The 14792-nt window shown below is 37.4% G+C and overlaps 1 long non-coding RNA gene across 1 annotated transcript; it reads right to left on the reverse strand.

The window, feature by feature from the left end:
* Nucleotides 1-11484: 11484 nt before the first annotated feature.
* LOC127648726 (uncharacterized) lies at nt 11485-13319 on the reverse strand. Its single transcript, XR_007971204.1, has 3 exons — nt 13235-13319; nt 11722-11952; nt 11485-11612 (listed from the first exon to the last, which is right to left on the reverse strand). It is a non-coding gene; the product is annotated as an uncharacterized LOC127648726 (long non-coding RNA).
* Nucleotides 13320-14792: the final 1473 nt, after the last annotated feature.

Below are 14792 nucleotides of genomic sequence, written 5' to 3' on the forward strand. Positions count from 1 at the left end.
AATCACTTACAAAATCTTCTCTGTGTAAAGTTATAGCCAATTTGACAACTTTGATATCATGACGAAACAAAAATGACTTATGATTATTTAAATGTACATTTATGCATTTGGCAGACACTTTTATCCAAAGCGATTTACAGTGCATTTATTAAAGGAACAATTCCCCCCGGAGCAACCTGGAGTTAAGTGCCTTGCTCAAGGACACAATGGTGGTGGCTGTGGGGATCGAGCAAGCGACCATCTGATTAACAGTTATGTGCTTTAGCCCACTACGCCACCACCACCACTCCCATTATGATTTGAACAACTTTACAACCCTTATATAATACTCTAGTTTTAACAAAAGAATGAATGCAAGTTCTTTTATAAAATTATAAGCTTCACATTTCTGTGTTTAAACCATACAAACATTGACCATGTTCACTTTTATTGTAAGGGCCTCACTGTAACCTCAATTTTGGCTTATTTTTTTAAGAAAAGGAGGAACGAGTCAAAATAAGTTTTTGTGGTGATCAACATTATGCCACAAATGCTGTCAATTTAGCATAACATGTATTGAATCCAGAACATTCCTTTAAGAAATGCTATAATGTATTCCAATACTACCCTGTGCTAACTTTGTTTTGTGTACTATGTGCATTTGTCACCTTGACCATTTTGGAGGTATTAGCTTTTTTTCATTTAAATTATTGTTGAAGCTTGTGCTTAACCTTGACTCCTTGATGAGACTGTAACACAGTTAGCACTGGTAAAACGTATCTCACATGGTGTGGTAACAAACCATCTCTAATTGGTAGTTCTGAGAGATGCTGTAAGGTACACGCCATTGGAATATATAAGACCTATATGTAAGTGGTCTGTTCTGAGGTGCAGCACTTCATCTCCTCTATGATTAATGCAGACAGAAGCCTTTGGCTTTGACCCAATCTAATGATGAAGGCTGCATGTCTCGCACGCTGGGCCTGCCGCCACTCATCCCTTCCCAAATCAGGGGCAGCCTGCTGGGCTGGTGGATCCGGGTTCACATCAGCTGCCAAGGTTTTGTTAGTGTAAAGCTCACACTGGATTATTCCTCAGGTTTTATGGCTTCCGGCCAAAGGTTGGTAGAGTACCCAAAACCTTTACTCAAGTAAAAGTACATAAATAGTAAAAGTAAAAAATACAATTATTTAAGTGGACGTAAAAGTAGTACTACTCAAGAAAGAGTGAGTTTTCAAATTAAAAGAATACTCAAGTAGCGAGTAACTTCTTACTTCCCCATAAAACATAATGGACAATTATGCCACAATATTCCATTACATAATGTACTGCCTGGCCAAATAAAGTTTCATACTCTAATATTTAGTTGGACCCCCTTTAGCTTTGATTTCGGCATGCATTCATCTTGGCATTGTTTTGACATCCTAATGCAATGTCACAACATATATTTCCATCCAGAATTGCATACATTTTTGGCCGAGATCTTGCATTGCCTGATAGATCTTGGCATTGTCATCCTGGAATATGCCCATGCTGTCAGGGAAGAAAATATCCATTAATGGGTTAACCTGGTCAGGTGAAATCTAGACACATCAGACCACATTACCTTTTTCCATTGCTCCACAGTCCAATTTAAGTTGTTTCTCCCCGTTTAGCCACACTAACAAGTGGTTTCTTGTGGCCACACAGCTGTTCAGTCCCAATCATGTAAAATCTCAATGCATTGTGTGTGTGGAAATGCTCTTACTTTCTCTAATAAACATAGCTGTGAGTTCTATTGCCAATTTTTTATGATTTGACTTCACAAAGCATTTTAGTGATCTCCGATCACAATCATTCAAGTTTTTTTTCTTTCGACCAAAGTTCACCACTGTCCTTTCGGGCTTAAAAAATGCATTGGACAGTTCGTAACCCAATAAACAATGATTTTAGCAATCTCCTTTCTTTTCTTTGCTTGATGCAGTCCAATAAATTGCCCCATCTGAAACACAGTAACATATTTTCCATAAACCACGGGATATGTCTTCTGACATAGTTATTTAAGAAATGAGCTGCACACTGCATAAGTTAGGGTTGCTACATCTTCTCTCCAGTCTAGGGGTTGGAGAGGAGTAACAAGACATGGGAGTTCCCTTGTCCCATCCCAGCACTCAATGACCCATTGAGTTTAAAATCCAAAAAAAAAGTAGGAGGTCAAAAAGGCTTCAGGATGGGGAAACAAACAAAATAGAAATATCTTTTGGGGAGTCAGATTTACATTACCTAATAAATAAATGTTTAGTTAAATAAAAAGTTTATATAAACAACATAAACTTTCCCATCTCCCTCACTTAACAAAAAACAGGAGAAAGGGCAAATGATTGAACAAAAATGGCACCCACCTCCCTATAACTTCCACTATTAACTAGTATCTATAATACTATATTACAATATTTGCACAATGATTACCTTTAACTTTAACAACAGCTACCTACAACTCAGTATTTACAACAATGGTCAACTACAACACCATGTAGCAGCAATGCAACAGTCACAACTCTGGGATGGAAAAGAGGAAGTTCTATTGCAGTGAAGATCTGCTTCCTTCTCCTAAACAACCAAATCAGACTAAGGAGTGATTAGTAGGCTACTAATCATTGCAGACACTTGAGAGAGAGAGAGGGAGAGAGAGATAGATAGATAGATAGAGAGAGAGAGAGAGAGAGAGAGAGAGAGAGAGAGAGAGAGAGAGAGAGAGCGAGAACAAAACAGGAAAACTACAGCACAAGTGGGAAAAATCTACTGTAAAACTACAATAAGGCCATGGCCATACTTCCACAAATGTAATATAACAAATGAACAGTGACAACAAACAAGGGGAGAAAAAAAACACTTAAATACATTCAGGGACATTACAGGGTTAAAAGAACTGTTGCCACCTGACACACATTAATCACTGCAATAAAGATCCAATCATAGGCTCTTAAGTATCTGCTTATTTAAATCCAAATGGCAATTTATTTTGGCCAGGCAGTGTACATCTTTAACATGTAATACAAAATAATAATTATACTACTACTACTAATAATGGTAGTTTAATAATAATAATTATTATTAATAATGAAAATTATCATCATACACTCTTATGCTGTTTCAAATCATATGACTTTCTTCAATGCAACACAATTAAAGAGATGTCAGACAGAATGTTATCCTTATAGTCACCATTTACTGTCACTGCATGTTTTTCCCACCATATTTTAAAAAAAGGGAATGGTGAGTCTCTTAAACTGTCTAATATGTTTTTGGGTTGCACAAAATACACATATAAAAACAACAGCAGTTGACTAATGTGTTTGCATGAACTTTTTAAATACAATAAAACCCACAAAAAAACAATAATATATACCCAAAAGACATAAAATAACAAACAACAGAGAACATCAGGAGTTGTAGGCTAGAGAGAAAATATGCCTTTTTAACTTAGATGTAAAAATATGTAGTGTTGGAGCAGTTCTGATAGAAGTCAGAAAGTTGTTTCAAAGTTTCGGTTCGGCTATGGTGAACGCTCGATCACCCCTAGATTTTAGCTTCGATTTTGGAACAGTTCATAAATTCTAGTTGGTGGACCTAAGAGCTCTTCATAGATGAATTCACACAAAAGGTCAGAGAGGTAGGCCAGGGCTCAGCCATTTAAGCATTTAAATACAAGCAAGAGCACTTTAAAATCAATTCTAGAATGGACAGGAAGCCAATGTAAAGACACGAATACAGAAGTAATGTGTTAACGTTTATGGACACCCGTTAAATGTCTCGCAGCTGCATTTTTAACCATTTGTAATCTAGATATGGAATAATAGTTTTTTCCCAAATATAGGGAATTACAATAGTCCAGTCTAGAAGTGATAAAAGCATTTATCGCTGTTTTGAAGTGCTTGATGGACAGAAAGGACTTCACTTTAGCAAGTACTCGTAGTTAATAAAAACTGGATTTTACAACTGAGTTAAATAAAAAATTACCTTCAAATTTTTCACACAAATTTTAACCGAAGACGGTAAGACACCAACATTTACATAAGAAGTGTTAGGGGCTTCTGAAGAGCCAAACACAATGATCTCAGTTTTACTTTCATTTAAATTTAAGAAACTTAAAGACTTCCAGGCATTAACATCAGACAGACGAGAGTCTAAGCCATTTTTATTATGGTTCAGGGGCAGATACATTTGTGTATCATCTACATATCAGTGATAATTCAAGCAATGTTTTTTTTTATTTTTAAATTGAGCCTAAAGGAAGCATATAAAGAGAAAACAGCTTATAGTTGAAGTATCACTTTAAGGACGCGTGTCAGCTTTTGGAATCTGTCAATTACAAGAGTAGTTTCGAAACCAGTTTCTACTAATTATTATGGTGAAAAACTTGAAAAATGTCCCACAGGCCCAATTATATGTAATGCTGAATAAAACGAAATAAGATCATGCTTTATTAATGCCTACTGGCACAATTTTATGTCCTGTAAAGATTCTTAGATCAGTGTAGTTACAGTATTTTCAGTGTCTAAATAATTGATATAATTAGTTCTGTACACTAAGGGTAAATTGCAAGTTATCTTTGTATTTGCCACCGTGTTGGACTTATTTAAGTTCAGAGCTCTGTTATTCATGAGAGAAATGTATCAAACGCAAAACAGCAAAGGGGGCATAAGCCTGACCGCTCCATTGGCCACCCAACTCACAGCTGCCCCTTTCCGTTCTGGCGTCACTGTAATCAATAGCTTCCGCTTTTGTATCTACACGCCTATGATGTACCCCCGCCCCCACTCCCGGTGGGACGATATAACACTCGACTACAGCAATAGAGTGCAGCTGTAAAGTTCTGCTGTCATAAAAGACCCACTCAAAAATCTCTCAATAAATTACAAATTTATTTACACTTATTGAATTAAAACCAGTAATGTAATTACAGGAACGTCACCTATTATAATGAAGTAACACATTTACATTACAAATTTACTTGAGTAAGAGTGAAAAGTAATTCAATTAATTGTAACTAATGTAGCGTGTTACTACCCACCTCTGCTTCCAGCCCTTCGCTCACACTTTTGCAAGGAAGTTTATATTAGGTATAGCAGGTATAAAGAAAGAGGTGGAAACTTTGTGCAGTCAATCAGTCAGTCAGTTTGTCTGCAACCCAGCATTGTGATCTATGCCACTCTGATTTGGAGAGTGAAGGAGTGCAGAGTTTCTTGGCACTCTTTAGGACACAAGGAGCTCAATTCACTTCTGCTGGATTATTAGCTCTGACTCTCTGTCAGGGCTCTGCTGAATAAATAATGATGGGCTGATGGATTTCCATGTTCTGTTCCTGTTTTTTTCCTCCTGTCTCTCTTTGCCTCTCCCTTATTCTCTCTTATCTCTCTCTTTCTCCATACAATGAAAGTGAGCTGTTTCTTTAGGCGTTTTCCCATCGTCTTCATGCTTTTGTTTTACTTTGCCAAAGGCTTTAATTTGCTATATATGTTGTGTTATATTCTGCACAAGAGTGTATACTGTTCACTCTTACTCATTATGTGCATTTTGTATTCATCAATCTTACTGATAATTGTAGTACGTTTCATATGTTTCATGAAACAAAGAGATTTCATATATTTTAATGGGCTGATGCTGTAGGCTGCAACTGTGAAGAGCAGACTGCATCATGGCCCACTGCACGGGTAAATTGTGCCCTTTTGAAAAGCAGAGAAAATTTATCAATGTCAGGAAGGTCCCAGAATCTTTGCAGGTTCGTTCTATTTTTAGAAACCGAGTGAGGTGTTGAAGGAAGAATGTTCCCATTCTTTCTCTCTGTCTTTCTCTCATCTCTCCCTTTTTTCTCGCTTGCTCTTTTACAGTCATGCTTTTTAACTATTTTTTATGCTTTTTTTCAATCTCTCTCTTTTCTGTCTATCTTCTCTCTTTCCCTCTGTCTATTTTCTGCTTTACAGCTCTTCCCACATCACATGAATGACCCTGATACATCCGCCACTACTGAGGACACAAGCCTCCTGGGGCATCCTGATTGGCTTAAGTTTCAAAGAGCATAGTCCAGTGGACAGGTGAGTGGGTGGCAGTTTGACTGGAGGGAGTGCGACAGAAAGCAATGAGACTGTGCACAAATGCAAGGGCTCAGAGAAAATATTTGAAGTGGGCTTCCACACTTTCCTTTTCTCTATCCACAGTAAAAGTGATTCTTGTGAATGTTTCTCTATGGTAATCTCAGCCCTGTCAAATCTGTCTTCCTGCAGCTCATCACCCACATGCGGCATATACACAGTATATAGAGGGTAACACCAGCTAGCCTTTATGTTTTGATGTATTTTAATTTTAATACATAACATACTACCATATTAGGAGCAAACACAGCACAATGATTTGCTATTGCTGTCTGAGACATATTCTAGCGGTTAGTGGCTAGTCATGGATCTCGTGTGGTTGTTGCCCCTTCTTATGATCCTTCGCCACTGTCCCAATAAAAGTGTAAGAAAATCTTTAAATAAAATACAGTAAGTGTGAAATTATAGATTTTATTATATTATTATTGTTATAATTATTTAAATCACTGGGTTGAAAATTATTATGTGAGAAGAAAGAGATCATGAAGATTTATGAGATACACAAAACCAGAACAGCTTCATAGCAAATAGGATAAATTTCATTTATACAGTTTGCTAGGCTAAATTTGGTTTGGGAAGTGTTTTAATGTTTAATTACAACACATTACACAATGCATAATAACAGTTCAAATGAATGTACAGATAAATAAATTAAAAAGTATATTCAATGTAGGGATGCTGTGGTGTGAGTTTTTGCCAGTTAGATTACCATCTGAGTTTAAAGTCGGTTAACCGGTTTTACAATTATTTGCAAATTTTCTTATTATGCAGCAGCACTGATGACATCATATAACTATTGTCGAAACATCTAAGTGAGTGTATTTCAGGGGGATATGTGGAAAGGGAAGATCTATAATAAGAAAAAAAACTGATACACGCACATGCAAAATACTGTCTAAATACTGTTCATAACACCTTACAAATAAATCTTTGGATGAATAATAACGGACCAATGTTGCTTACAGCAGGCAATTTAAAGTATGTTCTTGACTAAAATTTACAATTATTGTTGAATGTGGTGAATTTGTACAGAAGCAATGCTTTAAATAATGAGGACGCAGCTTTTCAAATTTACTCGCTGATAGTAACTGAATGCACTGCACACTGTCAGCTCGCTTAAACATTACATGAAATGGCATCTTTAATTAATCAATTTAAAATCACCATAGCTAATGCACATTATTATGCAAGTAAATTTATAATGGAATTAGTCGTGTTCGAAAACCATTATAAATTAGATAAATGACAAATAACTTGATTATTTGTCTGAATAAAATTTGTAATTCAACGTCTAATTGTATCCGCTCACAATTTCTATTGTAAGGAATTAGCTTTAATAAGGGAAGTACGATTAATTATCTTATTGGAGTAATATTTTTCTCATGGCTTATTAAAAATAATATTACACATATTTAGGTATAGCTTTGAAGTGAAATCTTTTAAAGACAGGGATGAGATTATTTATCAAAGTATACCACAGTCAAATTATCTTTAAAAGGGAAATTTGAATAATTAATCATAACTCGTTAATAATTAATTATAAATATTTGTATCAGTTAGTACAATTAACAGCCAACAATCAGCATTGATCATCTATCAAATCTCGGAAAGTGTCATTTTCATGGCCACAGAAAAATAACTCTTTCTTATCATGAAGCTGGGATCAAATCGTTAAATTGACGTTGATTTACAAGCAGCCCAGAATCAACTTGAATGTACACAAGAGATTTATTTAACTAAATCACGAACACATAACTAATCTAAACAAACACAAAAAGCCAGAAGCAGTGAATTGAATGTGTTGTGAACTAAAGAACTGCCTGTTATATTAAGGTCAGGTTTTTTTTCCTATGCTGGAACTGCGTTTGTTTCAGCGTGAAGCAAGATGGCGAGCCATTCCCCAGTGAGACGAACATTGACTACTGTGAGAGTTAAGTTCCAACCAACACCCGAGGCGTTGGGCAGGAAAGTTCTGATTACCTGCTAGTATTTCTGCCCTATAAACGGAACCGAGCTTTGTTTTTGAGGGACTGCTCAAAGAGCTTGAAGTGAATCTCTTGAACTGAATCTTTTGAAGTGAATATCTTGTACTGAATCTCTTGAAGTGAATCTTTTGAACTGAATCATTTGAACTGTTTACTTTGTGTTCACTACATGGAGTTATTTCTGAATATGAATGAGTTTAATTGTCCAATTTTATTATTGTGAACAAGGTCATTGTTTATGTTTGATATTGTAGGTGTTCTAGGAAATTTTACATATCCTAGAAGGTGCACCCAAATGAACAAAGCGAGTCAGGTGAAACTGCTCAATAACTGTGAATTGAATTGAAATTTTATATCACTGTGATTTTGAATTTGGTTATATATTGTAACAAATTGTAAACATATAATTTATTTATTATTATTTTTTTTTTAAAAAAGCATTTATTTTCAATACCACTATGGAGTGATGGTGGTGTAGTGGTCTAATGCACATAACTGGTAAACTGGTAATCAGAAGGATGCTGGTTCAAGCCCCACAGCCACCACCATTGTGACCTTGAGCAAGGCACTTAACTCCAGGTTGCTCTGGGGGGATTGTCCCTGTAATAAGTGCACTGTAAATCGCTTTGGATAAAAGCGTCTGCCAAATGCATAAATGTAAAAAAAAAAAAAAAAAATGTAATACAGATTTTCTTTATTACTTATCCAGTGTTGTTTCAATTACACCTCCATAGTCGAATCTAATGGCCTATGGATAATATTAGTAGTAAGTACATATCAACTGACACATGTGCTACATAAAGAATTTCAAGCCACCCAGGAATTGTAATTGATAGCTTTATAGATAATTTATCTCTAAGATGAAAAATAAGTAATTAACCAGAGAGACAAGCAAATCAGTTTAATTGTGTAAATTGACATTGAGAACATGGAAAAAGTACAGAAGAAAGGTGTCAAAATTCCAAACAACCTTCTATTCAGTGGACCAGTTAACACTCTTGAGGATGAAGGAGTCCTCCATCTTCTAAAACATCATGGTTACAATGCAAGAGAGATTCCTATTAATGATCCTGATCCTATTAATGATCCTTTCTCGCTTTTTTTGGCCAAAGATGTTGAGCAGAAGGTTAAGACCTGTGAATGGTGCATTAAGCGGAAAGCTGTGCCAGAGAAGTCTGCACCCTTGGTCAACATCCAGGTTACACAGCCCTAGAGTTGCTCTGTATAGACTAAACATGTTGGGTGCCTTGAAGAAGCAGGATAAGTTGCATTGGCATAACTTTGTGAAACCATTAGTGCATGCATACAATTGCACGAAAAATTAGGTAACTGGATTCACGCCATACAAGCTTATGTTTGGGAGGCAACCCAGACTGCCGGTAGACTTAGCTTTTGGGCTACTTGAAGAAAAGACTGTTAACAGGTCACATTCTTAGTACGTCCAAAATCTCAAAGCTCGACTTGAGGAGAGTTACCGAATTGTCTCTCAAAACGCTTCAAATCAAATCAAATCACTTTATTGTCACACTGCCATGTACACAAGTGCAACAGTAGGTGAAAGTCTTTTGTGCAGTTCTGAGCAACATAACAGTCATGACAGTGACAAGACATATGCCAATTACAATAAACAACATATTTACACAACACAATTTACATATCAAATGTACACATACTTACACAACACAATAATAATATACAATGTACAGTAAACAATACACACAATATAGAATACACATACAATAAAATAAATAAATAAAGAGTTTCTAAAAAATATATATACAGTAGTTGTATTGAGGAGAATATAATTATGACAGTCCAGTGTGAGATAATAGATTAATAAAGTGCAGTGCTGATATATTGATCGTGAGAGATCAAGTGTTCAAAAGTCTGATTGCTTGGGGGAAGAAGCTGTCATGTAGTCGGCCGGTGGGTGTCCTGATAATGCGATACCGCCTGCCTGATGGTAGCAGTGAGAGCAGCCCCTGACTCAGGTGTCTGGAGTCTCTGATGATCCTCCGAGCTTTTTTCAAACACCGCCTGTTATATATGTCCTGGAGGGAGAGAAATTCACCTCCGATGATGTGTCTGGCAGTTTGCAACACCCTTTGCAGGTCTTTGCAGTTGTGGGCGGTGCTATTGCAGTACCATGCGGTGATGCGGCCAGACAGGACGCTCTCTACAGTACTGGTGTAGAACCGTGTGAGGATGTGGTGGTTCATTCCAAACTTCCTCAGCCATTTCAGGAGGAAGTCCAGGATCCAGCTGCACAGCGAGCTGTTTAAGCCCAGAGCCCGGAGTTTCTCATCAAGCTTGGAGGGCACTATGGTGTTGAATGCTGAGCTGTTGTCTACAAACAGCATTCTCACATATGTGTTACTTTTTCCAGATGGGAGAGAGCAGTGTGTATTGTAGATGCAATGGCATCATCAGTGGAGCGGTTGTTGCGGTAGGCAAACTGCAATAGGTCCAGAGAGGTGGGCAGCACTGAGCAGATATTTGCTGATGATGGGGGTCAGAGCAACAGGATGCCAGTCATTTAGGCAAGTGATTTTGGCTTGCTTCGGTACAGGCACAATGGTTGACGTTTTGAAGGATGTGGGGACTACAGACAGAGAGAGGGACAGGTTGAAATTGTCCGTAAAAACACCAGCCAGTTGGTTCGTGCACGCTCTGATGACACGGACCCGTCTGGACCCGCAGCTTTACGGATGTTCACCCGTCGGAAAGATCGGGTTACATCCGCAACAGAGACGGAGAGTGAACCAATGTCTGTAGCATCGGCCGCGAGTGCTCTCTCCACGAGGGCAGTGTTATTGTCCTCGAAACGAGCATAAAATGTATTAAGCTCATCCGGGAGAGAGGCAGCGGTGTCCATGGCAGAGTTTTTATTCCCTTTGTAGTCCATGATGATGTTAATTCCCTGCCACATACTTCTAGAGTCGGCCTTGAATGTTGTGCCTGTACTGGCGTTTGGCTGCACTGATAGAGTTACGGAGGGCATAACTGGCTTGTTTATGCTCCTCCACATTCTAAAAGCGGAGGAGCATAAATTAAAAAAGCGGAGTTAAAATTAAATTAAAAGATTTAATAAAAAAGCAGAGTTAAAAGCAGAGGTCTGTGCATTAAGTGCTGTGCAAACATCGCAGTTAACCCATGGTTTCTGGTTGGGGTAGATCCGTATTGTTTTGGTTGGCACAACGTCCTCTACGCACTTCCTGATGAAGTGATTAAAAATCTACAATGAGGAATAAGGACAGATTTGCCAGGAATCAACTCTTGAAGTTGGAGATAAAGTCTTAGTAAGGAAAGTCCAAATCTGAGGAAAACACACTCGTAGACAAGTGGGAACCTACCATCCATGTAGTAGTGGAACGGGTAGGAGATCTGCAGGTTTATAAAGTTCGTTCCAAGTATAAGAATGCTCCTATGCGAGTGTTGCACAGAGATCTACTATTACCTTGTGGTTTCCTTACTACTTCTGAGGAAAGTGTTCCTGATCCAGAAAAGATTTCTAAGCCTAAAATGCGAAGCCAAAGTAAGAAGGAACTGTTAAACAATGAACAATCTGATTCAGATTATGAAATTAGCTTATTGAGTACAATTTCTACTGGAGAAATGAGGATTACCTATGCCTATGAGATCACCAAGCAAAAAAGCTGGCTGTGAGAAGTCCAGTTAACTCACAAGGAATTTGCTCACTTGATGAAAGTCCGGGAGAGTTAACAGAAACAAATGAACCCACTGATTCTGAAGTACAAGAAACTATGCCCACCAGCAACGAAGTTGGAGAATATTTACCATCATCCGTTCCAATTGGTGATGAGGAGGAAATGGATATGTCCACGAAAGCCCAGGATCTGGAAGGGAAAACAAAACAAGAGGTTAATGCAAATGCAAGATCAACTGCAGATTATAACTTAAGACGATCAAACAGGGTCTCAAAACCTCCAAAGAAATTCCATTATCCACAATTGGGTAATCCCCTTACCTCCCTAGTCCAAATTTTTTTCCAGTCCTTAAGTGAGGCAGTGGTTAGTTCAATGAGTCATGCTGAATTACCAAATGCTGGCTTAATACTGCCCAAGAGTGAATTGAAGGGTCAGTTAAGGGACAAAACGCAAAGAGACTTGCTTACCTTAAAGAGGATGTAACCCTGTATAATTTAGCAAATTAATTATGAAAAGGAAATAATTCAAAAGTTTGGTAAAATAATACACTAACCAGAAAAGAGTAAAAAGTGTATGGAAAATAAGAAATTCTAAATAAAATGCATGTCAGTATAATGATTGACATTGTAATGTTTGTCCAATTACGTGAGGTCTAATTGAAAGTCCCGCCCCAGCACATTAGTTGCTGGATGGGGAAAGCCATTTTCTTTTCTCTGTAAGACTGGTGAGATGAGCAGCCCTGTAATTTTGAGCAAAAGTTAACAGCATCAGAGAGGATAAAATATATTTATGAAAGAAAAAAAAAATGTATATTCTATTTTCTTTGGATTTGGTGAGTAAGCATTTTGTAACGTGTAAACTTCCATAAATGTGGTCAAATGTGTACGGATGTTTTCAGAGAATGAAAATGTATTTATTTGGGAAAATATAATGCTGATAAGTTCTGTTTTTTAACAAGGATAAAAAGATGTAATCCTTGAAAGATAATGTGTTTCAAATGTTGATTTTTGATGATGATGATGATGATGATGAACAAGTAGTTTGTTTAATCAAGTAGCATAATGTTAATTACGACAGAAATGCAACTGTTAAATGTTAAACAGGGTAACAAGTGTTACGATGTACTGTTGTTAAACCAGAAGCAGTGAATTTAATGTGTTGTGATCTAAAGAATTGCCTGTTATTTATACAAGTCACTATACAAGAAGCAAGATGGCGAGCTATTCCCCAGTGAGATGAACATTGACTACTGTGAGAGTTCCAAACAACACCCGAGGAGTTTGGTAGGAAAGTTCTGATTACCTGCTAGTATTTCTGTCCTATAAATGGAACTGACCTTTGTTTTTGAGGGACTGCTCAAAGATCTCTTGGCTCATGGCTGGAGCCACTTATCATGCCCTGAATTTGAACTCGTGACTCCAGGTGTGGATAGTTATTTTTAACAAAAACTAATAATTGCAAGGATTCTTACCTGTGAATGAAATCCGCCTCAGCATTATTTATGAAAACATTTTTAAAAATCCTTAAACAGTTCACGCATCCTGGCCAGGACTGAGAAAAGTAACAGGTATCATGTGACACCACCGTCTAGTTGGGTAATACCAACTCGTACAACGGAAGGGGGACATCAGTTGTTGTTTCAATATGACTCACAGCCACGCAATTGCAAGGTATCTCATAAGAAATTATTTTCAACGTTGAAAAAAACAATATATAAACAAGGACAGATGCATGATACCTGTTACTTTTCTGTTCTTAATGCGGGTACATTAAGGTTGGAGACTACAGGCAGTAGGACACAGGAGCAGCCACCAGATTTCCCTTCAGCAGTTCAGATGTAACACGCTCCGTGTAGATTACAGTACCTCAGAATCTACACATCGTATCACTGTGTTTTTGGGCTTGTTTTAAATGTGAGAATTTGCTTTTAGTAATCGAGTGCAACAGTTATCATATTCGGTTTGTGTTTCATGAGCGAAATGCAACAAGTAAGCCAAATCTGTTCATAATATCTGTAATTCTATGCTGTGCACAAATAAACAGCTTTTAGTCTGTGAGTAAAACAATACATCTTTTGAATTCTATTAATACTTTAATGTTAGTGACTGTAGATATTTCTGATATTTGCAACCCTCTTTGCAATGTATTAATTATTCGGTTCACTGACTGAATGTTTTTACTATGAATGTGATGAAGCGTCATTTTGTAGGCATGTGAGGAGTTATGTTTGACAGCCGACTGCAGTTTGTTAGAACAATAATGTTATGATGCACAAAATATTTAAACCGTTTGCATAAAATATTTTGTAAAGGCAAAATATTCTGAATTGGCTAATTTAAAATGCTTCTACCGTCTCTATGCATTCTCTATGTTTTCATCTGTTTTGTTGCACGTGTTTGACCAGCCGACATCATTTAAGTATAAATGTATAGATCCTGGCCTTATGTAATAAGAGTGAACGATCCTCTCTGGCAATATTTGGATCACTTCCACCTCTGGTTGCAGCGATCTTAATCCTAATATGATTATTTTGCTATTTCATGACACTGGACTATGTACTACATAATTTCAGATGAAGTCATCGTATCCCACAAAAGTGAGTACACCCCTCACATTTTTGTAAATATTTGATTATATAGTTTCATGTGACAACACTGAAGAAATGACACTTTGCTAAGTAGTGAGTGTACAGCTTGTATAACAGTGTACATTTTCTGTCCCCTCAAAATAACTCAACACACAGCCATTAATGTCTAAACCGCTGGCAACAAAAGTGAGTACACCCCTTAGTGAAAATGTCCAAATTGGGCCCAAAGTGTTAATATTATGTGTGGCCACCATTATTTTCCAGCACTGCTTTAACCCTCTTGGGCTTGGAGTTCACCAGAGCTTCATAGGTTGCCACTGGAGTCCTCTTCCACTCCTCCATGACAACATCACGGAGCTGGTGGATGTTAGAGACCTTGTGCTCCTCCACCTTCCATTTGAGGATGCCCCACAGATGCTCAATAGGGTTTAGGTCTGGAGAC

This window comes from Xyrauchen texanus, chromosome 9, assembly GCF_025860055.1.
Source record: "Xyrauchen texanus isolate HMW12.3.18 chromosome 9, RBS_HiC_50CHRs, whole genome shotgun sequence".
Classification (NCBI taxonomy): Eukaryota; Metazoa; Chordata; class Actinopteri; order Cypriniformes; family Catostomidae; genus Xyrauchen; species Xyrauchen texanus.